This window comes from Triticum urartu, chromosome 3 (assembly GCF_003073215.2).
Source record: "Triticum urartu cultivar G1812 chromosome 3, Tu2.1, whole genome shotgun sequence".
Lineage (NCBI taxonomy): Eukaryota > Viridiplantae > Streptophyta > Magnoliopsida > Poales > Poaceae > Triticum > Triticum urartu.
The window spans coordinates 575,608,032-575,635,626 of record NC_053024.1 but is presented as its reverse complement, the minus strand read 5'-3'; the positions used below and the strand labels follow the sequence as shown (position 1 = coordinate 575,635,626).

At 43.9% G+C, this 27,595-nt stretch overlaps 1 pseudogene; it reads left to right on the top strand.

The window, feature by feature from the left end:
- The window catches only part of LOC125546970, a 34,786-nt pseudogene extending 8,592 nt beyond the window's left edge, over positions 1-26,194 (top strand).
- Positions 26,195-27,595: the final 1,401 nt, after the last annotated feature.

The following is a 27,595-nucleotide window of genomic DNA, read 5'->3' as shown; positions in this document are numbered from 1 at the left end:
GAGTAAGTATTTCCCTCAGTTTTTGAGAACCAAGGTATCAATCCAGTAGGAGCCCACGCTCAAGTCCCTCGTACCTGCACAAAGTGATAGCTACTCGCAACCAACGCGATTAGGGGTTGTCAAGCCCTTCACGGTCACTTACGAGAGTGAGATATGATAGATAGAATGTTTTTGGTATTTTTGATATAAAGATGCAAAGTAAAGAAGTAAAATCAAAGTAAATAGCAAAGCAATATAAAAGTGACGGAAATTGATATGATAAGAATAGACCCGGGGGCCATAGGTTTCACTAGTGGCTTCTCTCAAGAGCATAAGTATTCTATGGTGGGTGAACAAATTACTGTTGAGCAATTGATAGAATTGTGCATAATTATGAGAATATCTAGGCATGATCATGTATATAGGCATCACGTCCGTGACAAGTAGATCGAAACAATTCTACATCTACTACTATTACTCCACTCATCGACCGCTATCCAGCATGCATTTAGAGTATTAAGTTAAAAACAGAGTAACGCCTTAAGCAAGATGACATGATGTAGAGAGATAAATTCATGCAATATGAAATAAACCCCATCTTGTTATCCTCGATGGCAACGATACAATACGTGCCTTGCTGCCCCTTCTGTCACTGGGTAAGGACACCGCAAGATCGAACCCAAAGCTAAGCACTTCTCCCATGGCAAGAACTACCAATCTAGTTGGCCAAACCAAATGGATAATTTGAAGAGACTTGCAAAGATAACCAATTATGCATAAAAGAATTGAGAGAAGATTCAAATATTATTCATATATAGACTTGATCATAAACCCACAATTCATCGATCTCAACAAACACACCGCAAAAAGAAGATTACATCGAATAGATCTCCATGAGAGAGGGGGAGAACTTTGTATTGAGATTCAAAGAGAGAGAAGAAGCCATCTAGCTACTAACTATGGACTCGAAGGTCTGAGGTAAACTACTCACACTTCATCGAAGGGGCTAGGATGATGTAGAAGCCCTCCGTGATGACGACCCTCTTTTGGCGGAGCTCCGGAACAGGCCCCAAGATGGGATCTCGTGGATACAGAAACTTGCGGCGGTGGAATTAGGGTTTTGGCTCCGGTTCTGATCGTTTGGGGGTACGTGTGTATATATAGGAGGAAGGAGTACGTCGGTGGAGCACCGAGGGGCCCATGAGGCAGGGGGCGCGCCCTAGAGGGGGGCACCCCCCACCCTCATGACCACCTCTTTGATCCCTTGTAGTAGGGTCCAAGTCTCCTGGATCACGTTTGGCGAGAAAATCACGTTTCCGAAGATTTTATTCCGTTTGGACTCCGTTTGATATTCTGTTTATCCGAAACACTGAAATAGGCAAAAAACAACAATTCTGTGCTGGGCCTCCGGTTAATAGGTTAGTCCCAAAAATAATATAAAAGTGGAAAATAAAGCCCGATATAGTCCAAAACAGTAGATAATATAGCATGGAGCAATAAAAAATTATAGATACGTTGGAGACGTATCACGCCCTACCCCCTTGGGCGCGCCCCTACTTTGTGGGCCCCCTGGTGGCCCTCCGGTGGCCATCTTCTGCTATATGAAGTCTTTCGATGGGAAAAAAATAACAAGCCATCTTCTCGGATGAAACTCTGCGCCACGAGGCGGAACCTTGGCGGAACCAATCTAAGACTCTGGCAGAGCTGTTCTGCCGGTGAAACTTCCCTCCCGGAGGGGGAAATCATCGCCATCGTCATCACCAACATTCCTCTTATCGGGAGAGGGCAATCTTCATCAACATCTTCATCAGCACCATCTCCTCTCAAAACCCTAGTTCATCTCTTGTATCCAATTCTTGTCTCCAAGTCCGGGATTGGTGCTAGTAGGTTGCTAGTAGTGTTAATTACTCCTTGTAGTTGATGCTTGTTGGTTTAATTGGTGGAAGATCATATGTTCAGATCCTATATGCATATTAATACCCCTTTGATTATGAACATGTTTATGCTTTCTGAGTAGTTACATTTGTTCCTGAGGACATGGGAGAAGTCTTGCTCTTAGTAGTCATGTGAATTTTGTAACATCCCAAATTTTCAATTTGGAATGTTATACATTAGATCATCATGCATATCATATTTTGTTTTGCATTTTGGTTGATCCTAGAAATTCTACGCAACTCAATGACCCACGGAGAGAGTTGGGGATTTCATTATTTTCATATTTGAGTTCTCTCAAATTTTGAGAATAGGATCATTTGATTTTATTTATTTTATCATCAATTATTTCTACTACAAAAATATGAGAGAGGGAATAAAATGACTTTCCCAAAATAAAGAAATATTGAGGATTTAATAATAAAATCAAATAAGATTTTATTTTGGAGTTTTTAGGTGTTTTATTTGAATTTAGGAAAAATGTGCATTTTTCAAAATTGCATTTAGGGCCCAAATAAATGTTCACCTTGTGCGGCTTGATTTTAGAAGCCCGTGAAAATTTATTTCGGAATTTTTGGAGTCCGTTTAGTATTTATTTTTATTTTTCTTCCGAGCGGAATAATTAAAAAAAAACGAACCGACTTCGGGCCGTACCCGAGCGGGACACCGCCCGGGGGCAGCCTTTAAATAGCGCCGCCCCGAGCCGCCCCAGCCCATTAGCCCCGCCTCGATCCGTGCGCGCCGCCGGATTCCGCCGCCCGAGGTTCGTCGCGCCTCGTTTTCCATGCTGAAAAAAAAGAAATTTTTTTTTGGCGTTCGTCGTTTTTTTTCTCGGATTAAATCCGCGACTTTTTTGATCGCGATTCCTGATCCAATTTTCGTTTTAGTTTAACTTTTCGCTCGTTTATCGGAATCAGGCGATTCAAGCGCCTAGAGTTTCGTCTCGAAACCCTTTATCCGTTTAACCAACTTAAACAAGTTTTTGTTACTGTAAAATTTGCCCTAGATCCAGATTACTAGAACGAAGTTGTTTTCTTTCGCCGTTTGACTTTCGTTGCTTCGTTCAATTTGATTCTTTTTGCCAACCGGAGTTCTTAAGTTGAACTTTCTGGTTAGATCTCTTATTTGAGTTTTACCTGTGCATTAGATGAGTACTTATTGTATGCTTGTTTGTTTGTCTGTGATAGAATACCCGGAGTGCACCGCTTGTTACTTCGAATCGTTAGGTTTCGCGGATCATCAGCAAGGCAAGTAACACTTTGATCATACCTTTTCTACTACCCAGTTTTATTGCATTAGATCAAATCCTCACACATTGCATGATTAGGATCTAATTAATTTGTGGGATGGGAAGTAGTTGAGGTAGTACCTATTACCTGTTATTATCAAACCTTTGGGAGTTACTTCTACGTTTGCTTATTATGCCATGCTATGCTAGTAGAGTGGATTGGGTGAGTGATATCCATGACAGATGTGAGATTGTTAATTAATGGTTTATCTAATGTGGCAACTTAAACACACATCTGGGTGGATTGAGGCACCTGGGTATTCCAGGACTTGCCTGTTTTCTTTTGGACCGCCACCCAGGCTCAAAGGGATCATGAGACTATTCATACTAGAAACTTCCGTGTGCAGCCACAAGCTATTATGGGCTCTAGCATAGTTGACTAAGTTGTGCGAACTCTTACAGTGGTAGACTAGCAGATGTAGGGGATGTAGGTGGTACGGTCTACCCGATCGTAAGGTCTAGCGCTTCTGAAAGACTATGTCTCGGTCATCCGTCTTCTCAAACACCCTGTAGTGCGAGAAACCAAACGGAGGCGATCGAGTCTTGTGGTGAAAAGTGCGCAAACCTCTGCAGAGTGTATAAACTAATCATGGTTAGCCGTGTCCCCGGTTATGGACAAATCTTGAGTATCTAGTACTTGGATTTTCATGTGAATCTCAACATGTTACTCTAAATTAATTTTGTTGGGTTATGTTTAATGATGATGCTTAATTGGGATTGAGAATGCTGTCAACCATTCTCAATGATTAACAACTACCATGATAGTAATTAAATTTTATTCCTTTGAAGTAGGGAAAAATTGGCTTTACGCAAAACTGTAACCATAGAGCTTTCCACCAGCCAAATATGCATATAGTATAGCTGTTTCATTCCATTATTCTCTATGTGTTACCTTCCTAGCATATTCCATGTGCTGACCCGTTTTCGGGCTGCAACGTTAATGTTGCAGACTTTTCAGACGATGACTAAGGAGTTTTTAGGTCGTGGTTCTATACTTAGTGATGCCGTTGGAGTTGATGGACTCACTTATCTTCCAAGCCTTCCGCTGTTATCGTTATTAGATGGCCTTAAGCCATACTTATTGTAATAAGCTCCCTTTTGAGACACTCGATGTAATAAGTGTGTGATTGCTACTCTGTTATAAATCCTCCGAGTACTATGTGGTGTCAGCATTACTGATCCAGGAATGACACCAGAGCACAGAGATCAGACTGTTTGAGGTCTGGTCGCTACAAATTTGGTATTCGTTCGATATTTTGATGAGATGTATGTTGTCTCTCCTCTAGTGGTGTTATGTGAACGTCGACTACATGACACTTCACCATTATTTGGGCCTAGAGGAAGGCATTGGGAAGTAATATGTAGATGATGGGTTGCTAGAGTGATAGAAGCTTAAACCCTAGTTTATGCGTTGCTTCGTAAGGTGCTGCTTTGGATCCATATGTTTCATGCTATGGTTAGGTTTACCTCAATACTTTTGTTGTAGTTGCGGATGCTTGCAATAGAGGTTAATCATAAGTGGGATGCTTGTCCAAGTAAGGACAGTACCCAAGCACCGGTCCACCCACATATCAGATTATCAAAGTACCGAACATGAATCATATGAGCGTGATGAAAACTAGCTTGATGATATTCCCATGTGTCCTCGGGAGCGCTTTTCTCTATATAAGAGTTTGTCCAGGCTTGTCCTTTGCTACAAAAAGGATTGGGCCACCTTGCTGCACTTTATTTACTTTTTTCACTTGTTGCTCGTTACAAATTATCCTATCTCAAAACTATCTGTTACCACTTATTTCAGTACTTGCAGAGAATACCTTGCTGGAAACCGCTTATCATTTCCTTCTGCTCCTCGTTGGGTTCGACACTCTTACTTATCGAAAGGACTATGATAGATCCCCTATACTTGTGGGTCATCAAGACTCTTTTCTGGCGCTGTTGCCGGGGAGTGAAGGGCCTTTGGTAGGTGGAATTTGGTAAGGAAAAATTTATATAGTGTGCTGAAATTTACTGTCACTTGTTACTATGGAAAGTAATCCTCTCAGGGGCTTGTTCGGGGTATCTTCACCCCGACCAGTAGAGCAAAGAGTTGCTCCTCAACCTACTGAACCTACTGAAAATGAAAATGTCTGCTTTGAAATTCCTTCGGGTATGATAGAGAAACTGCTAGCTAATCCTTTTTTAGGAGATGGAACAAAACATCCTGATGAGCATCTAATATATGTGGATGGAGTTTGTGGATTATTTAAGCTTGCAGATGTACCCGGAGATGTTGTTAAGAAGAAGGTCTTCCCTTTATCTTTGAAGGGAGATGCATCGACATGGTATAGGCTATGTGATGATATGGGGTCTTGGAATTACAAACGATTGAAATTGGAATTTCATCAGAAGTTTTATCCTATGCATCTTCTTCATCATGTTCGCAATTATATATATGATTTTTGGCCTCGTGAAGGAGAAAGCATCGCTCAAGCTTGGGGGAGGCTTAAATGAATGTTATATTCATGCCCCAATCATTAGCTCTCAAGAGAAATGATTATTCAAAATTTTTATGCTCGGCTTTCTGATAGCAATCGCACCATGCTTGATACTTCTTGTGCTGGTTCTTTTATTATGAAGACTATTGAATTCAAATGGGATTTATTGGAAAGAATTAAATGCAACTCTGAAGATTGGGACCTCGACAAAGGTAAGGAGTCAGGTATGACACCTAGTTTTGATTGTGTTAAATCTTTTATGGATACCGATGTTTGCCGTAAATTTAGCACTAAATATGGACTTGACTCTGAGATAGTAGCTTCTTTCTGTGAATCTTTTGCTACTTATGTTGATCTCCCCAAGGAGAAGTGGTTTAAATATCATCCTCCCATAGAAGTAAAAGTAGCTGCACCTATTAAAGTTGAAGAAAAGATTGTCACTTATAATGATCCTATTGTTCCTACTGCATATGTTGAGAAACCACCTTTCCCTGTTAGGATAAAGGATAATGCTAAAGCTTCAACTGTGGTTCGTAAAAGCAATATTAAAACTTATACACCTCATGAGCAAATTAAAGTTGAACCTGATAGTGCTATTGTTAAAGATCTCTTGTCTGATAATATTGATGGGCATGTTATTCATTTCCTTGATGAGACTGCTAGAATTGCTAAACCTTGTGCTAAAGATAAAAACAGACCGGTGGTAGGCATGCCTGTTATTTCTGTTAAAATAGGAGATCATTGTTATCATGGCTTATGTGATATGGGTGCTAGTGCTAGTGCAATACCTTATTCCTTTACACAAAGAAATTATGCATGATATTGCACCTGCTGAGATAGAAGATATTGATGTCACAATTAAACTTGCCAATAGAGATACTATTTCACCAATGGCAATTGTTAGAGATGTTGAAGTCTTGTGTGGGAAAACTAAATATTCTGCTGATTTTCTTGTTCTTGGTTCCCCACAAGATAGCTTTTGTCCCATTATATTTGGTAGACCCTTCCTGAACACTGTTAATGCCACCATAGATTGCAAAAGGGATGTTGTTACTATCGGTTTAGATGATATGACTCATGAATTTAATTTTTCTAAATTTAGTAGACAACACCGTGAAGAAGAATTACCTAGTAAGGATGAAATTATTGGTCTTGCTTCTATTGTTGTACCTCCTAGTGATCCTTTAGAACAATATTTGCTAGACCATGAAAATGATATGTTTATGAATGAAAGAAGGGAAATAGACGAAGTATTCTTTAAACAGGAACCTATTCTGAAAAACAATTTGCCTGTTGAAATCCTAGGGGATCCTCCTCCACCCAAGGGTGATCCCGTGTCTGAGCTTAAATCGTTACCTGATACTCTTAAATATGCTTATCTTGATGAGAAAAAGATATGTCCTGTTATTATTAGTGCTAACATTTCAGAGCATGGGGAAGAGAGATTATTGAAAACTCTGAAGAAGCACCGTGCTGCTATTGGGTATACTCTTGATGATCTTAAGGGCATTAGTCCCACTCTATGTCAACATAAAATTAATTTGGAAGAAGATGCTAAACCAGTTCGTGATCATCAACGATGGCTGAATCCTAAAATGAAAGAAGTGGTAAGAAAGGAAATACTAAAGCTCCTTGAGGCAGGTATAATTTATCACGTTGTTGATAGTCAGTGGGTAAGTCCTGTCCATTTTGTCCCTAAGAAGGGAGGTATTACCACTACAAAAAATACACTTCCGTGATGATACGTGTTTGTCACAGTAGGTAGCTTTTTTGTCATGCATGTACATCCATGACAAATTTATGACAGAATCAAGATAGTCATACCTGTGCTGTCGTAGAAGTGTTCCATGACTTTACCAAAATTATCATCACAGAAGTGTCCACTTCCATGACGATAAATCACACATCACAGAAGTGCTTTCATCAAGGGTGACCGACACGTGGCATCCACCGTAACGGAACGCCGTTAAGCTATCGGGTCGGGTTTTGGATCCGATAACCCGTTAACAGCCCCGACCAATGGGGATTTTCCACATGTAAAATCATCATCGTTGGGACAGATGTCAACCACTCATTGGACGGAAGGCGCCTATGATACGTCGACACGTGGCACGGCCCAACAGAAGCCCATTCCTGTGAAAAGGCCCGCCCGTTTGACTTGGTCAAAAGCTGGCAGTCCGGCCCATGGAAAGCCTGTTAACAACCTATTCGAATATAGCCCATTTACAGCCCGCTAACCCAAGGCCCGTTACGCCCTATCCGAATTAGGCCCAGTAGCGTCATCTGGGCCATCCAATACGATTCCAGCCCGTTTTCACTTCTGGCCCATGTATGGTCCATGACGTCTTTCAGCCCATATGAGGCCCTATGTAACTCTTGGCCTACTAACGGCCCGTGGTGAAACTGGCCCGTAATGAACAGTGTATCACTTTACACCCATTAACGGTCCGTGGTGAAACTGGCCCGTAATGAACAGTGTATCACTTTACACCCATTAACGGCCCGTTATTCCGTTGGACCGTTTCCAGCCCATGTTATCTTTCGGCCTTCTCAGAGCCCATTTATTCTTGGGCTCATTTCCAGCATTCGTTTACTTACGGCCTGTTACTGTCATTTTCTGCTTGTGGGCCAATTCAGCTCATGGTTACAGTCGGCCCGTTTGTGGTCCGTTAATACGTCGGGCCGTTTTCATAGCGTCATCAAATACGACCTATTAACGATGGCCCATTATGGTCGGCCCATGAACGGACGATTCCAACTCTAGCCCATTTACGGCCATAATGCGGCCTGTTATTGGCCCATGTTTGGCCATCGATCATACTGCCCGTATACGGCCCATTGATGATACGGCCCGTAGAAGGCCCATTGTTTCTACGGCCCATAGAAGGCCCACTATTTCTACAGCCCGTAGAAGGCCCACTGTTTCTACGGCCCGTAGGAGGCCCAGTGTCACTATAGTAAATATTAGCCCATGGTTATTTTGACCTAGTTTTAAAAAATAGGTTATTGCAGCCACTAGCAAACCGCGGAAAAAGAACTGCAATGACTAGAAGTAAACAAATAAACAAGACAACAAGGAAATAAATAAGCAAGCAACTCACACTAGGCTATCACGGCTATCACACATATTACATCCACTGGGCATCAAAGTTCACCACCAGTGCAAATAAACGCGCCAACAAAATAATATACAAAACTGAGAGCACTTCAGAAGGCACTAGGCCTGGCCAGGTCACCCCCCCAAACAGCTGAAGAAGCTGAGTAGACCTTAGTTGTGTCAACGATAGATGCATCAACACTAGATTTAAGGCATGATGGCGCGCACGGCAGTCCTCTGACATCTTCATTGCATCTTTGACTTCAAGTCGGAGCTGAGCTGAAGCAAGCCTTTCCGCTTTAAGTTGAGACTGAAGAAGTCGAACTGATTGAGGCAACGACTGCACAGAGGTTGTCTCACACCTGCTGGTGAGTAGCTTCAACTCACTGTCTTCATCAAGACAGGACCTTGGGGCCATCTCGCTGTCGTCAAGATGGTTCGGCTCACTATCTTCCCTAAAGTTCTGCCTGGCGTAAGAGATACGAGTCTGAAAGAGAAATAAGGAGACACGTAACAGGTTTCACAATTATATAAGCAAATAAATGGATCTATTCTGTATAAGGAACATGTTTTTACAACTACAATTTGAAACTGGTAGTTGTTGCAAACTCCAATCAGATGTAAACATCAAAGCAAACAACAGTGGAGGAAATGATGCCTATCCAAATCTATACTAGAACAAAGTTTGAAGGCTTGAGAAGGATGAACTTACATTACATGTTAAGACGGGCTGGAGAAAGCCCTTCTCCATGTTGATGGAAGGATAATTCAATAAATTCAGCAAAGAAAATTCTTTATAAGCATTGCCATCATTCTACATTTTGCAAAGAGTAAATATAGATCAAATAATATTGGAAGAAACAGAGGATAATGAAGCTCAGGTGCAGACTGATGATACATAATCAAATAGCAATTAATTAAGTATAGCGTTACAAGGCAAAAGGGAGAGAGGTATTGACAAGAGCAATGCAGAGCCCATTATTGTTTTGAGATCGTATGATGCTTTGAGCAAGGAGATTCATCTGAAATTAGTTTTCATACAAGAGAGAAGGTAAGGCACAAGCAGAAATTTAGGAGTTCAAATTTTGAATTGATATCATAGACAGTACCTGACGCTGGGCTCCCAGCAGTTCTAATAGGGGTTTGGCCACTGGAGTAGGGGTAAAGTGTGGTATAGTTGGGCCTGTGTTTTCTGTGGCTGCTGATCTATCTAATTTAACAGGTATCAGTACCTTTTCCAAATACCTAGTTTGTACTCCTTGACGACCTGCACTCACCCTCTTCCTTTTGGACACCTATTACGAAAGAACAACATTTGACTGGAAAAACATAGTGTGATGACACATGGAATAGGTACAGAAAATGGATAGGCATGGCAAATACTCATATATGATGCTTAAACTAAGCATATGGTGTAACAAAGTAGAAGTAATGCAAGAGGGCAGAAGCAAAATATGTGCGACCAATACAACTTTGCAAATTTAGAGCAAGCACCTTGATGGGTGAATAAGATAGGCCATCCTCCACCATGCCAAGTTTGTGAGGCAGTGAATCATTCCGCAATATTCCTCTCGTGCGCCCATTCTCATATTCATTTTGATAATGTTCAATATCTGACATGCATGAAAACATAAAAACAAGTGAGATTTTCTTTGTAATGCAGAAGTGATTCTAATCCAATACTGCCTCCCTGTAAACCCCTTTGTGCTATCTTTGCAATTCTTTTAAAAGATGCCATGCATGCTGTAATTTGTTGTGTGCATTAATATAATGTGGCCTACTACTCAAAATATGAGAGCTCCAGAAGTGATGACACTTCGCAGATGATAGCTTCAACATATAGTAAAGAAGAACAAGTCGACCTGACCTGACAGATTCAAAATATACTAAGGGAGAACAACTCGACCTGACCAGTCGACTGCAAGAGAAGAGTATCATCTTAAAGAAGAGTAGAAGAGCAAGCAGATTGAAGATATTACAAGTCTTTTAATACAATGTCGGTTGGCCACCCATGATGAACCAGAGCACATAGAGAAATACTATTCTTTCCGGTCTCTCCATATGTGGCTCACATGCATTTCGAAACTAAAGTAGGAACATTTAGCTAACCAATTAAACATCTCTCAGTTTTACTAATATCAGCAATAATATCAGATATGAATTTGTACAACTAAGCTTGTTTAGCTCGATGGGTGGAGCAGTGCTATTACGACACGAACCACGTAGGCTGATTGTGGTCATCATAAAATGGGGAAAATATAAGCATGATGAGTACAGTGTTGACCGTGGCAGTGGGATGGCAAATCTGAAGCTGCAAACCGCGCAAAGGGTAGTTAGCAACCGATGTTTGCTTTGAAATAACAACTAAGATTTGGTATGGACAAGAAAGTATGGTCAATAAGTGACAAAGAAATGCAATTATGCTGTCTCTCTATATGTCGCGACATGCATTTGGAAACTCAAGTGGGACCTTTAGCTAACCAATTAAATGTGTCGGTTAACTAATATCAGTATCATATCACAATCATATTTGAACAACTAAGCTTTCGAATTCTGAGTGTTGTGTTGTTTAGCTTGAAGGGTGGAGTAATGCTAGTACGACAGAAAGCACCTACGCAGATCATAGTAGAGTAGATAAAAGGGGAAAACCCTAAGCATCAAGAGAAAAATCAGGAAAGTGGAACTAGCTGGACCAGTGGGTGGCTCACATGCTTTTTGAAACGAATATAGGAACATTAGGTGACCAATTAAATGTTCTCTGTTTTAGTGATATGATCATCATATCAGATTCATATTTCAACACGTAAGCTTTGGGTTGAGGTCTTGAGGAGCAGTGCTAGCACGACACGAAGCACCTACGATCATGGTAGTGAATATAAAGGGGGGAAACCATAAGCTTTACGAGTATAGTGCCCGTGCCATGGCGGATCTGAAGGTGCAAACCGGACAAAGCTACTTCGCAACCAATGTTTGCTTTCAACTAGCCACTACGATTTGGTACGGACAAGAAAAGTACAGTAAACAAATTATGATCTATTTTCCGGGTGAGATCAATAACTTAAGCACATATGGAAGAGTACCACCTCTCTCGCGACGCCGTGTAGGCCTATGCTGATACGTTGAGGGTGCTGCGGGTGCGATGGCTGTCGGCGGCGGGGAAGAAGACTTTAGACAGCATACGGCCGGGTCGGGGGATATATCCTGTTGCCGTGGACGAGGCGGTCGTAGGAGCAGCAACGACAAGGTGGACGATGGCGCCGATGAAGCAAGAGGAGGTGATGAAAGGATGCTGGTCCAGCACCGTGGATGAGAGACGTCCATCTCTTGCAGTGGACGACGGGGTAGGGGTAGCGGCTCCGGCAAGGTGGAGGATGGGGTGGCGGAAGGAGGAGGCTGGCCGCAGTGCGGAGGTTGTCGTGCCGCCGACGGTGTATGAATGGGGAAATGGAGGGGAGGGTGGGATCTCAAACTTTGGTACGCGCTTCTCTGAAATGGGGGAAAGTTACGAACTTATCCCCCATTTAAAATTTCGGACATCGCGTCGGTTGGGGATAGGACGGTAATCTCGCATCTCCCAAATATTTGCCGGTAACTATTTTGGGCGAGGAGAGGGTGTTTTGCCGCCCACGTTTGGCGCCCATGGTGTATGAACGGGGCTGACAGGTAGGGCGGTTGTGTCACGTCTGATGGAAGTTACACATCTGCCCCTATTTAAAATATAAGCCTACATCGATTTCGGACGAGGAGAGTTTGTTTTGCCGCCCACCGTGTATGAATGGGAAAATGGAGTAAGAGACACATGTCTTTCGGACGAGCTTGAATCAAATGTGTTTTGCCGCCCACATTTGGCGCCCACCGTGTCTGAATGGGCACAAAGGCCATCGTGTCATGTCTGATTGAAGTTACTAGTCTACCCCTATCGACAGCAGTGTAAATCCTGTCGATAAGGATGTCAAGTGTTAGGGGTAGACAGTAATTTCCATCTCGCAAACACTTGCTTCGAGAAGCCCACAAATTATAGTGGGTGTTTAGCCGCTTCGTTCAAAACTTGGGAGAATTAGCATTCACGTTTGCCCTGGGACCTGGCAAACTAAATTCAAATCCAATTTGTATTCGGTTACGAATATCCACAGATAATTATACGTTTTGTTATTTATTTCTTCAAACCACAACAAAGATTTATTCCACCTTTATATATGATTATGATTTAGAAATGCCGCGATCTTCGAATTCAGTAGGTTGGATACACTCTGAGTCAAACAGTTATTTCATCCAATACAATATGCTCACACGACAAACAGTTCACCTTATGTCAATCATACAAGTTCTGAGGATTACCTCGCCTAAAAATTAGGATCATTACAACACATGGACAGCATAGGGGGTCTTGTAACATAATCCATTCAGAGACATGACACAACATGCAAGTACAATAATCTAATGAAAATTTGAACTGGTATCTAAAGAAGAACCAGGATTATCTTGGGCTTTAGATAGCAGAAACAGCAGGACCTCATCCGTCTTCAAATGCAACATTCTTACTTCCTCCAATTCTTGGGTTGCTTGCATAATGTGTGCCGCTAATTCCGTAATTTCCAGCCTCAAGGTAAATATTACCTCATTCATGGCAGCCACACCATCTCTTTCCGCCTCTAGTAGAGCCTCAAGCACTATAATATCTGTGCTCACACTGCTCTCCGGCGGTGTTGCCTCTAAACTGCTACCATCTGGTAACATGGATGGCGCACTGCTTCCACAAATAGATTCTGGGGTTGTACAATGTGTCCTAGTGTGAACGGCATCCTGAAAGGTTTCCGTTGGACATCAGTAAGAGATAGTTATCGTATGATCCAGGCAGTAAGCTTGCATGGTAAACGACGGACAAATTATTGTCGAGCATGGCAAACTATATTTAAATGGCTTGAAGCAGCATCAACCAAAAATAAATTAAAATGGTAAGATGAAACTAGGGATGTAAGTGGCAAATAAACGAAATCCGCCAGTCCCATCTAGTTAGTTTTTGCTACCTCCCTAGTTCATTTTCCTCAAAAAAAATAAAAACTCTTTTGAACTATCATACCACTAGTGGACTTTAATCGGGATTAAACTGGACCCAGTTGACATACCTAGTTACCAAAGCAGCCCTTTTCCATTCACGTGGCAGGGGTAAAACAGGAATATCGCAGGGCTAAACTTTCGGGCGCGTGATATTTCGATGTGAGCGGGAAGTTTGAAAGTTTTTGGCACCTAAAATTATAAATATTCTGCTCTCGTACGACCGACTATGATATCATGGCCGACAATTTGTTTGTTTTGCATGCAAAAAAATGTGCAAGTTCTAAAAATCAATGTCTCCAACTCGAAACTTAGATTGTCCATTCAATTCAAATATGGATCATTGAGCTACTACAAGCAAATACCATCACACGGTCCAATTCAAATGAAATTCCAAATGTGTTTATCCTAAATATGATGACAAAAGCAAAAATGTGTATGTGTATGAATAAAGTGGATGATTATAAAGTTTGAACATGCCCGTATGTGTATATCTCTAGGTTTGATATATGAATTTGAAATCACGAAATCCCAGCGTAAAAAATGTACCTCCGTTTAAATGAATTACAAAAGCTAATGATGGAGTCGAATTCCAAAATTCGAATCTTAGGTTTGTAATTCTGGTACATCAAGGTATATCACGCATGTTCAAAAGTATCATTATCTCATAGTACAAATTGTGAAACAAATTGATCAACCATGAGTGCACAATATCTCAATTACGCTAAAGTCCCTCAAATATTGACACCTCACTCTTTATCTGAAGTCAACCCCCCCACCACACACACACATACACACACACACAGAAGTCGTTCTCTCCCCCAAACACCAACATACGAGCACATTAACACCCCTCTCTCTTGTAAAGTCCAGACCCCAACATAGGTCTCTATCACTTTGTCTCTCGGGCATGCACACATCTCTTCCCTCACTCTCTAGGTCTCCCTCTATCTCTTACCCAAGCACACGCACTATGTAGACTGTATATTTCCCATACACACAAAATGTCGCCCCCAAACATCTATCTCCCTAGTTATGTGGTTCTCGCGCACTCACCTCACACACCACCCCCACTGCAAACAAGGACACTTTGTCTCCTTATGCACCACTCTCCTCTTTCTATCTCTCCCACATGCGGACCCGCCCCAGCTCCTTCCCTGTATACATATATGTCGTGACTCTTTGCATAGCTCCCTAATGTATAATCGTTCTCGATTTCGCACATTGTTCTCTACACCATCTATTCTAGCTCTCTCATGAAGTCCCTATCACACACACGATGACTCGCTTCCCTTGCGTCTCCGTCCATAGGCCAATTTCAGACAACATCAACATTGTCTCCCTATCTATACGCCATTTATGGACACAAACGACCCCTCTCGCCCCTCTCTTCCTCTCTCTCTCTCTCCGGCGCTAGCTCTCTCTTTCTCTCGCTCTCACACCCCTCTCTCCCACACACACTCGATGTCTCTTCCAAATAGTCTGCTCCCCCCGCCCGCACCCGTGCTATCTCGCTACTACACATGTCACACCATTCCCCTTCCCTTATACTAGGTTTACATCATCACTGGTCTCTCTACTCCACATACACTCTCTCCCTCTCACACACAAATGCGTGCACAAACACACATAGACACGCACAAACACCCATTTACCTGGATCCTCATCTCTCCTCATGTCTGCATGTGTATCTCACACATTCACTCTCTAATTATGTATATGTGTCTCCACGTTACACAAGACAAAGCCCCATGTACATGTCTCTCTATCCTCCACACACATAGACACAAAGAATCTGTTATCATTGCCTCAGCCTCTAACATATCACACATGCACACACACTCTCTCTCGCAAACACGCTCAACAAGGGTTTCCCCATGAATAACTTACCGTCTATTCATGAATAGTCGTGGCAGTACGGCGAACACGAGACGTGAAAAAGAATAAATCTACACATGCTTAGACCACCTAGTATGACTACTAGGACTAGAGCAAGCCAAAAAGCGCGCCATCGTCACCCCCTCCTTGTCGGCGACAGGAAAATCTTCGTTTTACACAGTCGAGAAGTCATTGTGCTAAGGGCCCACATGCCGAGGCGTTGAATAGAATGTAGATGCTAGTTTACGGAAGCAAGTATCGATAATACGTTTGTATCTCCATACTTATATTTCTTCTCTTATAAAAAACCGAGTTGGTGATGATGGTACATGTGCCATCTTGCAATATAGACCGTACGATCTATATCTGATGGATGGAAATTAAACTAAAAGATACCCGCACCCCTCTCCACATTTGCAGACAAGGCCTTCCCTCGTTCATCCTTATCTCCAACAAACCTCATTGTTGAGCAATTAAGAAAGGAAGCCTCTCGAACAAACTGGCCTGGTGGCCGCTGCCGGCATCGTCAATCCCCATGCCTTCGCTTAGTTCGACCACCAACCACCACCACACCCCACTCCTCTTCACCTTATCTCATATTTCTCGAGATATCATTAGTTTTTACACATGGGATTACTCCTGCAAGGGTCAATCACAACAAGTGTTTTGTAAAAAATGCATCTTGATGTTTCGTGCAATGCACGGATCTTGCTAGTACTCCTACACAAGACTAAGTTGGGATGCTGGTGTGTCTGCCATCCGTCGTTTCTGACCATTAGATCTACATCTAACGATTGTGAGGTAAGTTGTTGACTTTTCTCACCAACATCCCACTTGTCTACCAATTTGCAGAAAAACTCATAATTAGTATCTTAAAACCAACCACATCCCTCCCTGACCTCACCAAAACAGCCCAAGGAATATATTCTAATTGAAACATAATATATGTCTAGTGACATATGTATATCAAAATTAGAGTGTTTTGTACAAAGTTTGCGAATAAGTATTATTCTAATTATGATTCGTTGCAACGGACATGAACATTGCTAGTATTTCCAACCATGCATTTCTTTTCCTAGTATTCCATAGTTTCGAGTTTTCCATCAAGATATTAGTCACTCATGGTTGATATTTACTTTCAATCATGTACACATATGCACTATGTAACTAGCCTTGCTTATTGGCTTCCAAAGCTTAACTTTCACTCCTACTTACAATATGTAGAGTATTTAACAAAAAACTACCACTTTCAACCAGCCCTAGGAGGAATCTATTGTACAAAAAATAGCAAAAACATACCCAAAATTTCTTAATCCACGCCAAAAACTACCTAGTACTCCTATCGATTAGGTTTGTTTAAACCCATTTATGACAGGGTTGGCCCACATGTCCGTGCTGACAAGGCAGCTTAAACCAACACATTTTGTTTGACCGTTGACACGAGGGACCCACATCTGACCTTCTATCTTGTTATTCCCCCTCAAATCATTATTTTTCCTGAACATTACTTCAAACAGTACTGATGCGTGTTCGTCGGTGGCGCCGGTGATGAGCGAGTTGGCCGCCGCTCCGCCGGACGGGCCGGACGCCGAGCTAGCCTCCACACGGGTTGGCAGGCTGGCCCGAGCGTGACTCACGAGCGAGCAAGCCGCCGCGCTGGCCTTTGCTCGAGCCAGATGGCTGGCCTTAGCGCGGCACGCGCGAGCAAGCCGCCGCACTGCCTTTCCAATCTAGCTAGCAAACCTTGCAGACAAGCAGCTGGACGGAGCTATCTTGGCTAGCTAGTGGCCGCGAGCGCCGAACGGAGCTGGCATCCGGGCTGTCGCAACATGGGCTCCGCACCGCCGGGGGTTTTGACCTCGCCTTCTGCTGGCGGCGGTAGCTGCGTCCCATGGTCGAGGATGACTAGGTGGACGGGCCGGAGGTAGGAGGTCACTCGAGGATTTTTGTTGGTAAGAGCATGTACAATGGTTGATAAGGTAGTCTTATCTTAAGTCTGCCACATATGCAAGTGGTAGTAGTTTCTTGGCATTTTAGTGGTTTCTTGCATTATTAGAGCAAGTACAATAGAGCTGAGTCAGCGGGCTATAAGAAATAAACTACTACTACATGTTGGCTATAAGATGGGCTGTAGATGACATGGCACTGGCTTATAGCCAGCATCTGGCTATACTATTAACCATGCTCTTAGGGGTTTCTTGTAAGGAACAATGTACGTACTACTAGCGACAAAAGGCGATTCTAGGTTGCGTTGTACTCCAACGAGTACTACTAGTGGTCACGGGAGTGTATACCTCATTTTGTGGGTTCATCCCGGCCGAACGCACGACGGCCTTTTTTTTAAAATAGTACCACTACACTTCGCTGCGAGCGAATATTTTACATGGGTAGTTTGAGTTTTGAAGTCAAACGAACATGCGGCCCCACAATCTGGGTGCACTGGACAGCCTAGCCACGTGAACGGGTTTTCCTTCCCAGCATCCTGTGGCTCGCATGCTCGCCCTAGCCGCACCTCGCTTGCAGCTTCCAGCTAGTAGCATATTTGAACTAGCGCCTCCCAATTAAGCCCGAGGAGCCGGAAAAGCCTGGCAGGGCATTGGTAACTATGCAATATGTCTCTGTACGTAAAGTGCTCTACTACTACTACTCTGTAGCTTGTGGCATTGCATGCATGGACTTCACTCCATTATCGGCTCTACTATAAAAGAAATTCCTCTTGCCGTGTTTTTTTGAAACGGAGGCAAAAGCTTTGCTCATCTCATTCATAAAGAAGGAACTACTAACAAAGTTCGACGAGATCCATTACACCTCCACAAATGGAAGCGAAAAGCCTAGTCTCACTGTATCAAATAACTCAAATGTTCTACCCCCGCAGTAACCGTCGCTGATAAACAGGCTGCTAGTGTGTGCGTGAGAGGAGCGGCTGAGTAGGCCAGCTACGTGAGAGGAGCAGCTGAATAGAGCACTGAGAGTACCCACTAGGCCACTACGCAGGTGTACTTCCCCTGCATTGATAGTACAGCGATGGTTCTAGAGAATAGTAGTACCCTTCACTTCCAACTGTAGCTCCTTGGCCCTGAGATTCAAGAGTTCAAATCTGCTGCACTATACTATACTAGACTAGAAGTACAGTACATCGCACTACTAGTTGAGAAAAGTAGTACTAGTACTGCTATAGTACAAGTACGTACTCCTCCGTCACATAATGTAAGACGTTTTTTGACACTAGTTGGCGTGTGCAAAAAATGGCAAAAACATACCCAAAATTTCTTAATCCACGCCAAAAACTACTACCTAGTGCCAAAAATTTCTTACTAGTGCTATTATTTACAGTATAATGCAATCCCATAATGTTCCATAATCCCTTTCTTTCAAAAAAATCACTTCTGGGGAGAAGATTGCTATCTCCACGCGAGCTTCTCATAGGCCAGCGCCACCGCATGCAGTCATGTGAGAGAGAGGGAGACATTCATGCAGCATGCAGAGAGAGGAGAACGTGGGCGGACAGCCAATGGGCTACATGGGGCATTTATAGCTGCTAACTCCTCCCATCCATGCGCCAGGGGTATTTCCGTCCAAAAAGCATGCAGCAAGCCCCTGCCTTGGTATCCGGGTCTGCTCTTATGTGCAGAGTAAAAAGAATTTGAGGGAGTACTAGTAGTAAATAATAGCCTCACCCCTTCGCTGAGGAATGATCAACAGTTGGAAGGGACGAGGCCCTACGGTTACTACGCTCTTATCTCCTCCTCGCCAGTTCCCCTCCGCCCGAAGAGAAGGCAGTTCGTCGCTGCTCCCATGGATTCGCTAGGCGGTTCTCCTCCTCGTCGGGGCTGGGAGACCTTGGACGATGATCCTGTGGGAGAAATCGCACGCCGCTCTGACGTCCTCACCGCCGCAAGATTCGGTGCTTCCTGCACCAACTTTTTCAAGACACTGCTTAAACAAGCCATGCTTGTTGGTCTTCCATGCATCTTTGAGGAGAAGGTTCTTCTATGGGACAATCCTTCGAACAGTCCACCGCTCCCTGGCCATGGTTGCACGTTGACTCCGCTAGAGTTGCCGACGTTGAGAGGTAGTCGGATTTTGTTCGATGAGCAGGTCAGTAATGGAGTTTGATCATGTAGTACATAGTTATTCCATTTCCATCCCGTAATTTCTCCGCTGTCCACCGTCTTATATATAGGTCTGGGTCGGTGCCTACGAAGATTGGCTTGCATACCTCCGGCCGGATACCACCATCATTTTGCATAACATCCACAGCAGTGCGGCCATTCCGGTAGACCCCTTCTCCACCATTGGGATCGGCCTTCCGGTCTAGCTGGGCAAGAATACGTATGATGATGCCTACATGGGATTGAAGAAGATAGCAATTGCGGACCCGCTGACAAAGCGACGCGGCTATGACGATTACTATCTCATCGCAGTGTTCGACATAAGGATTGCCATCAATGCAGGAGGCAGTAACGGCAGAGGCTGGCGCATGTTGGCGGTGGCAGATTTGTACCCCTACACGTTCGAAGACGCCGTGCGCCATCTAGGCCGCATCTTCGCGGTGACAAGCCAGGGGACTTGTTTCATCTGGTTGACATCCTACGGTACGGGAGATTACAAACGGAATGCACAAACCATCATTTGCATCCCTAACGGTACTCCATTATTTTGCAGGGACCAGTCATCCCCCGATCAAAATAAGATCGCCGATCCTGGATGTGCATTTGCATCCGCGATTCGGTCTAACCTGGAACCTTGTAGCTGACTTTGGCATATTGGAATCAACTATCTTAGCAGTCATTACCCATGGTACCACTGATATTCAATATGGTCACATAATCTACCACAATCGGACCGTCACCATCTACCCAAGTATTCCATTTTTTAACCCTCTCGCCTTCTCTTTCATTGTTGTACTAGTAGTATACTTTGTAGTACTAGTAGGAGTAGGAGGACGCGTATAGCTAGCTAGGCCCTTGAAGACTTGAACCCACTAGCTGCCACCATTTTTGTTTTTCCATGTCTTACTATCTCATCCATGTAGCCAAGAGTGGCTATATATAATAAGCCGGTTATTTTACTTCCTCTATACCGGAGTAGTACTATTTGCTGCACAGTATTACTGACCGCCACATTTGAGCACAACATTATTATGCATGGACCTTGACTATGTACGTCACCATGTGTCCAGATCTGGGATGCCGCGTGTACCAGATGAACGGCGCCGAGTTCGACCCCCGTGATGCTACGTGGGTGCCGAGGAACACTCTTGGAGATTACTCGATTTTCATCGGGGACAGCTACCCCATTGTGAAGCGGATGCCACCTTCTGTGCACGACACGGAAGGCCTACTGTTCATGAAGCATGGTTGTGTCTTCAGTGCGCACCGCTAGATGAACGACATGCTGGGACACACTATCCCTGATTTATGCCGCTTCAGCTTGGATGAGTCTCCATCGTGTGGAACCGGACTAGAAAGCTGCGACAATGATTCCTGTTGCCCACCGCTATGGATCGTGCCATCCATGAAGAACACCTGGGACTGGAACCTGGAGGAGGAAAGGTAGCCCATCTATAATGTGTAAGTGGATATACGTGACGTGGCGGCATCGTACAATAGCATCGTTCGCTATAGTTGTACTAGTACACTCCTACTAGGACGACAACTCCTATAAAACCTTGCGCTTGGCTCTTTGCCTCTTCGGGAGGTTCAACAGTTCGTATTCGTGTGAACCTTGCACTTGGCTCTTCGCCTCTTCGGAAGGTCCAACAATGATGATACTACAGTACAATATGCTTCTGGCAATCTGGCACCGATTGAACTACTGCACGTCCACCGCGAGGGCGAGGGAGAGGGAGAGGGAGAGGGAGAGGGAGAGGGAGAGGGAGAGGGTGCTGTAGTCAAAACCCTCTCCTCGTCCTGCGAACCACCGCGCGCGTGGGCGAGGGAGAGAAGTAGTAAGCAAGCTTCTCCTCGTTTGGCGAGTTGACGGGACAGATCAAAGCAGTACTAGTACTACTAGTAGTAGTCCATACTGCGTCCTTTCTGATTAATATGGCTTAATTTGAAACAAGAAAAATACACTGGCGGTCAACATATGTAACATTACGCTCTTTACGGTCACTATATAGTATATAGTTTTGCGGCGATTATGCGATCACTAGCTCATCGTAGAGCACCGTATTGCACCCTACTGACCGGCCACATAGTCGACGTGGCACTTTGTTGACTGGTTAAATTGTCACCTGGTTTCTGGGTCCCACCTGTCAGTTGGCAGAGCAAAGAAATCAGTTAAACAAAACTTTACGCAGGCGCGACACGAGTCTAACCCTTGCGCGCGAACCGCCTTGGCTGTGTATGTGAGTGCATGCACGTGTCCTCCCTCGGTCTTCCAACAAAGAATGTACTACATGATGTACATCTACACTTCCAATGTGTTTAGCCTTTAATCTAAATCGATATTGATTGACTAATGCACCAACTTGTGCTGTAGGTATAGGCTACATGTCTATCCTTAATTACAGTATGCAGCGACCTTCATTTAATCTTCTTATCTCAATGGTTGCATGCACACATAAGTCTGCTACTTTTGGGCATTAATTATGCCCTGGTCAATGTGTAAATCTCTAAATGTACAGTCTTTCACGGACATAGGGAGTAGGTTGAGCACTTGAGCGTGAGCGTGTGTGTTGCGTCGTGTGCTGTGTGCCGCATGGGTGCGTGAGTGTTGCGTGCGTCTATGTGTACGTGTGAGTGTTGCATGTTGCATGTTGCATGCATGCATGCATGCATGGGGCTTACTCCCTCCCATTGACATGTCCATTTGGCTATAGATTTCAACAAGTGACTAGGTACGGAGCAAAATGAGTGAAGTGAGCGTAGAGGCATAGGGATACTGTAGAAAGGAAGTCCGCGCGATTCATTTATTCCCCATCTCGGTTAGAGAGAACTATTCAACTAGTCTTCAGAATGAAGTGACAATACACACTTCAGCAGATGGGACACGTAATTAATAAGCTGAACCAGCGTGTTGGTGTTACTAAATCAGTCGGTTATGTTTGGTAGTCTCAAGTCATTGAAAGCATGCACAGCCCACATATCTTATTGGTTGATATGCCACAAAACAAAAAACGAGAAGGGAGTTAATGTACGGTGCCTAAGTGTTTTGGGATTATTTGGTTTTTGTAAGGTGACTTACACACCTAGATGGAGGGAGTAGTAGAATTGATATTGAATGCACTTTCTTCCCCGTCTTCCACTCTTCTTCCTCCTCTCTTCCCCATCGTCGGCCGCACACCATTTACCCCCGCTCACTGCTCGCCCGCCCGCACCATCTTCCTTGGTAGCTCGCGCGTACCATATCCCCCCGCTCACTGCTCGGCCACACGAGGAGAAGCTTCTTCACTCGCCCGCCCGAATCCACTTCCCCGCTGGCTCGCAGGCACCAAAAACCCCAATGGAAGAACCGACTGACACGCAGAGCCGCGATTGGAATTCCCTCCCCGATGTTCTCTTGGAGCAGATCTGTAGTCGTATGGACCTACTCAGCATCGTCCTTCTGGCCGCATGCTCGGTTTCTTTGTACCGTCTACTCGTCTGCAACCGGCCGGCTCTTTTCAAGACACCCTTCTTGCTGATGCCCGATCCTCGCAGGTGGCCCAGACACCGACTTGACGATCCTATGGAGGTTGCCGTGGTGCCCCTCGACATGCTACCACTACCCGTCCACCTTTCCTTCATGCATGGCCACTACTGGGCGGGCATGAAGGCCAACTGGATCGTTCTCATCCACCACACCGGTAGTCCGTGGCGTCTCGTGGATATCTACACCCAGCGAGAGATCACCCTTTCATCGTTGGATACCGCCGCCATCGAGCCTCGCGGCCCGCCGGACACTCCTGCCTACTACGCACGAGACGCATCAAGCTTTTGGCTCGACCTCTGTTTGCAGAAAGTTGTAATCTGCGAAGTGCCCACACCATCAAAAGACTACATGGATTACAAGCTCATTGCCTTGTTCAACAAGGGATTAGTCTATCTGGAATCCGGTCGCCATACATGCTTATGGCTCATCATCAATCCTGTTGAGGAAACATTTCTGTCTGATGCTATAGTGCATGATGGCATCGTTTACGCGGTCGGCGCACAGATTGGCTACCTATATTGGTGGAATCTATCGTCGTGTAATTGTTCTATCTCATCTCATCTTTACCTTATGAATACGACTGCCTATTCATTTGTTACAAATTTAGAATGCATAGCATGTCTATAACCACATCATTGCTATATGTTCCTCTCATTTCCTAGTTTTTTATGACCACACATGTTATTGTTAGAGTGGATATGAGAACAATTGGCATCTCATGATTGTTAGAATACATATTATGAGCATAACATCATGATTGCTATATGTTACTCTCGTTTACAAGATTTTTATAACAACACATGTTATTGCTTAGAGTTGATATGAGAACAATAGTAGTAAGTGCTATGGTAGAATATGAGTAGGCGCTGTCTAGCTGTTTTCCTCTCATTGTTACATGATGTTTGAACCATGACATATTGCTAGAATATGAAAGCCATTGGCTTATTTTTTTAACTTGGGGTATGATTATGACCACGACATTGCAATTCTTTGTCTATGATATGTGTCACTGTTATAATAATCTTAATTCCACACATATTCTGAACATGAGTGTTTATTTTTGTCCTTTTGGTCTCCAATTTGAATTGTTGCAGCAGACGCAAATGCGCTGGCCTTCATGATTCCAGGACCTGGAATCATACCAGCCGATGGGTGGTGGTTTATCGCTCATTCACCTGACGGCGATCATTTGATGCTCATTCGCACGTACCAAATTGACCAAACCATTACATCAAACCACATGCAGTACAATGCGTGGGGCATTCGTGACATTGATGGCTATGGCTGCTTCATGTTCGAGAAAGATCCCAGCTCCGTTGGGCCAGGCGTATTCAACTGGAGGCGGGTTTACAGCCTTGGCAACCACTCCTTGTTCCTCGGGCTCAATTATCCGATCATCCAACCAATCAACAATCATATCACCAACGATGATTACTGTGCTATGAAACTTCCATTCGCGAGGGGGGGCTGTGTTTACACATCATACCATGGGTTTCATGAATCACCATATCCAGAGATTCGTCGACACAGCTTGTTGCCAGATAATCTTCAGTGTGTGAAAGGCATCAAGCTTCCATGCGATGGATTGCCCTTGCAAACCCGACATGCGGCGATGTGGTTCATACCAACAGCAAATATGCACAACTTGATTCGTGCTGATATCTAGACTAAGCCATGTATTCTACTGCTGTAGCACGACCCTCTTTTGTTGGATATTATGTACTGTTGTTAGTTTGAAGCACTCCTCTGGTTTGAAGGATAGATACCTTCCTGGGATCAAGTGCATCCAAACTCACCTGCATAGGATGTACTGATAATGATGATGGAGATGTTGTGCAGAAGCCATATATATATATATATCAGTTAGGCTTCAAGTGCGTACTTGTTAGTTAAACCTATGTATAAATCGTGACACTAAATACGACTAGTAAGTAGTACAGTAGCAGTACTAGTATACGTCGGTCAAATTATTCATCATGTCCACACATTGAATTGACGTGACAACACGCTGCGCGTGAGGTGACACAAGAATCCCGATGGCGTGTTCGGGTATTCTGGACTTCAGATTTGGAGTACCACTTATCTGTCGAAATCTTTCATCATTCACTTAAAACAGTCGATTGATCATACATTGAGTACCATATAACTGGAGTTACCGATGCAAGTCTAAGAAGGATTGGCCCATCCTGCCGGCTGGCGTCAAGTTTGATCCCACAGATCAGGAGCTGATCAAGCACCTTGAGGCCAAAGTGAGTGCTGACAGCGCGAGATTTCAGTCTCTCATCGATTTGTTCATACCAACCATCGACAGCGAGCACGGCATATGTTACACCCAACCTGAGAAACTTCCAAGTAAGACACCGATCGGCCGTCTACTTGCACAAACATATTCCTTTGTTTATAGCTCTATTTTTCTTTTTAGATGCAGACCTAGTGAAGCAATTACAATTTGATAGTTAATAAAAAGTGAAACAAGTGACTGCAACATGCCAAAGATGTTATGAAAATGCCAACTAGGTACACTAAAACCTGTATTCCACAATACTGCAGGTATCACACTGAGTGGCCTAAGGAAGCATTTCTTCCAGCGCAATTCCAGGGCGTTCAAAAGGGGCGCATGGACGCGTCGCAAGATACAGTCGGAGTGCGGCATGCACGCGATGTGGCACAAGACCGGCAATACCTTGCCGGTGATGGTCAACGGCCGGCAAACGGGCAGCAAAAAAGGTTCTGGTGCTGCACACCAACAAGAACTTCGATCAACAGAGGACCAACTGGGTGATGCACCAGTACCACCTCGGGGACCTGGAGCAAGAGAAGGAGCGGGAGCTGGTCCTCTGCAAGATTTTCTACCAGACGAATACTAGGGCCAGGAGTAAAAAGATTATAAGTTAGTTTGGTATTGGTAGTTGTACTACCTTGTCATCCGCAAGTTGGTATTGTTGTTAACGATCTTTTGGTATGAACTTGCATTTGCTTCCAACCATCATGCCGAGGGTCGACGTGGATATAAAGCTGAATCATTTGTTTCAAAACGAATTTTCAGGCACCTGATTTTTATTTGATGGGTAGCATAAGCACCCGCCGTTCGAATTCCCAGTTCTCCAATTTTTTCGAAACAAGTGCATGAACTTATTATCACGATAAAAAAAATTATCCATGCTGCATCCCAGTTATCAGTCTGTACTTGCAGAATTCTCTCGTTTATTGAGCACGTATATTGTTTTTTTAGGTCGAGCAAGTTTCAACTGGGCTGTACATTGCCCAGGGTTGTTTTGTTTTTAACAGGCCCAGCCCATGACGACAACGGGGCACAAAGATCCAACAGGTATCTACTGGCCTCTAGCCCGCCAACGTTAGTTATATTTTGTCTTACAACATCCGCAGGCAGTTTTTTTACTGAATCAAACACACAACCCAGTTCTATTTTCCTCTTGAAACGCATGTCCTACATCCGTTTTCTAATCTATACCTATATTTTTACTAGTTCATATACACGTATCATTATATTGAAAACACATAAAATTCCCTTTTCATATTTACATCCTTATTTTTGTTGTTTTTTCCCACCAATCGCTGATATTTTTTACCACTGGTTTTCCCTTAAACCAACTAAATTGTCCCACGTCTTATTTTCTTACAAAAACAAAACGATTTTTTTGGCAAATCAATAAGTTCTTAAAAAATGTTTATCATTTCGGGATTACAACAGTTCGGACTCCACCGAAATATGCAAAATAAGATTGGACTTTTTGACCGTGGTCCTGGGCAGAAAATGGGCTGTAATAAATTACTTAAGAATTAGCAAATGGGCTACAAATTATAAAAAATAGCAAATGGGCTTTATGTTGTCTGCCACAGATTTGGAGGCTGACTTGTGGGCCTACTAAGTTCATGCGTACACAAGGTTTCTCAAAAAAGAAACTTAGTCAACAATCGACTCTACCAGCGTCAGACCGTTAGATGTCAATCTAACGGCAATCGTGCTTCTTCAGTCTCTGATCTTCCTGCCCCAGCCGCCCAAACCAGCGCCGTCGGAACCGCCTGCTCCCGCCTCCCGTGGCCGGCAGTGTTGTCGGGAAGGCCTCACGGCCCCATCATACTCGCATCCCTGGCCTGTCTATCCATCTACTCACCCACACATCCTGTTATTTTCCGGCAACGGCAACCGAACCAGTCAACCCTCGTACTCTCCACCGTGTGGGCAGCCACTGCCATGTCTTCCCCGGCTCCGTGTCGTTCCCTTCGTAGGCC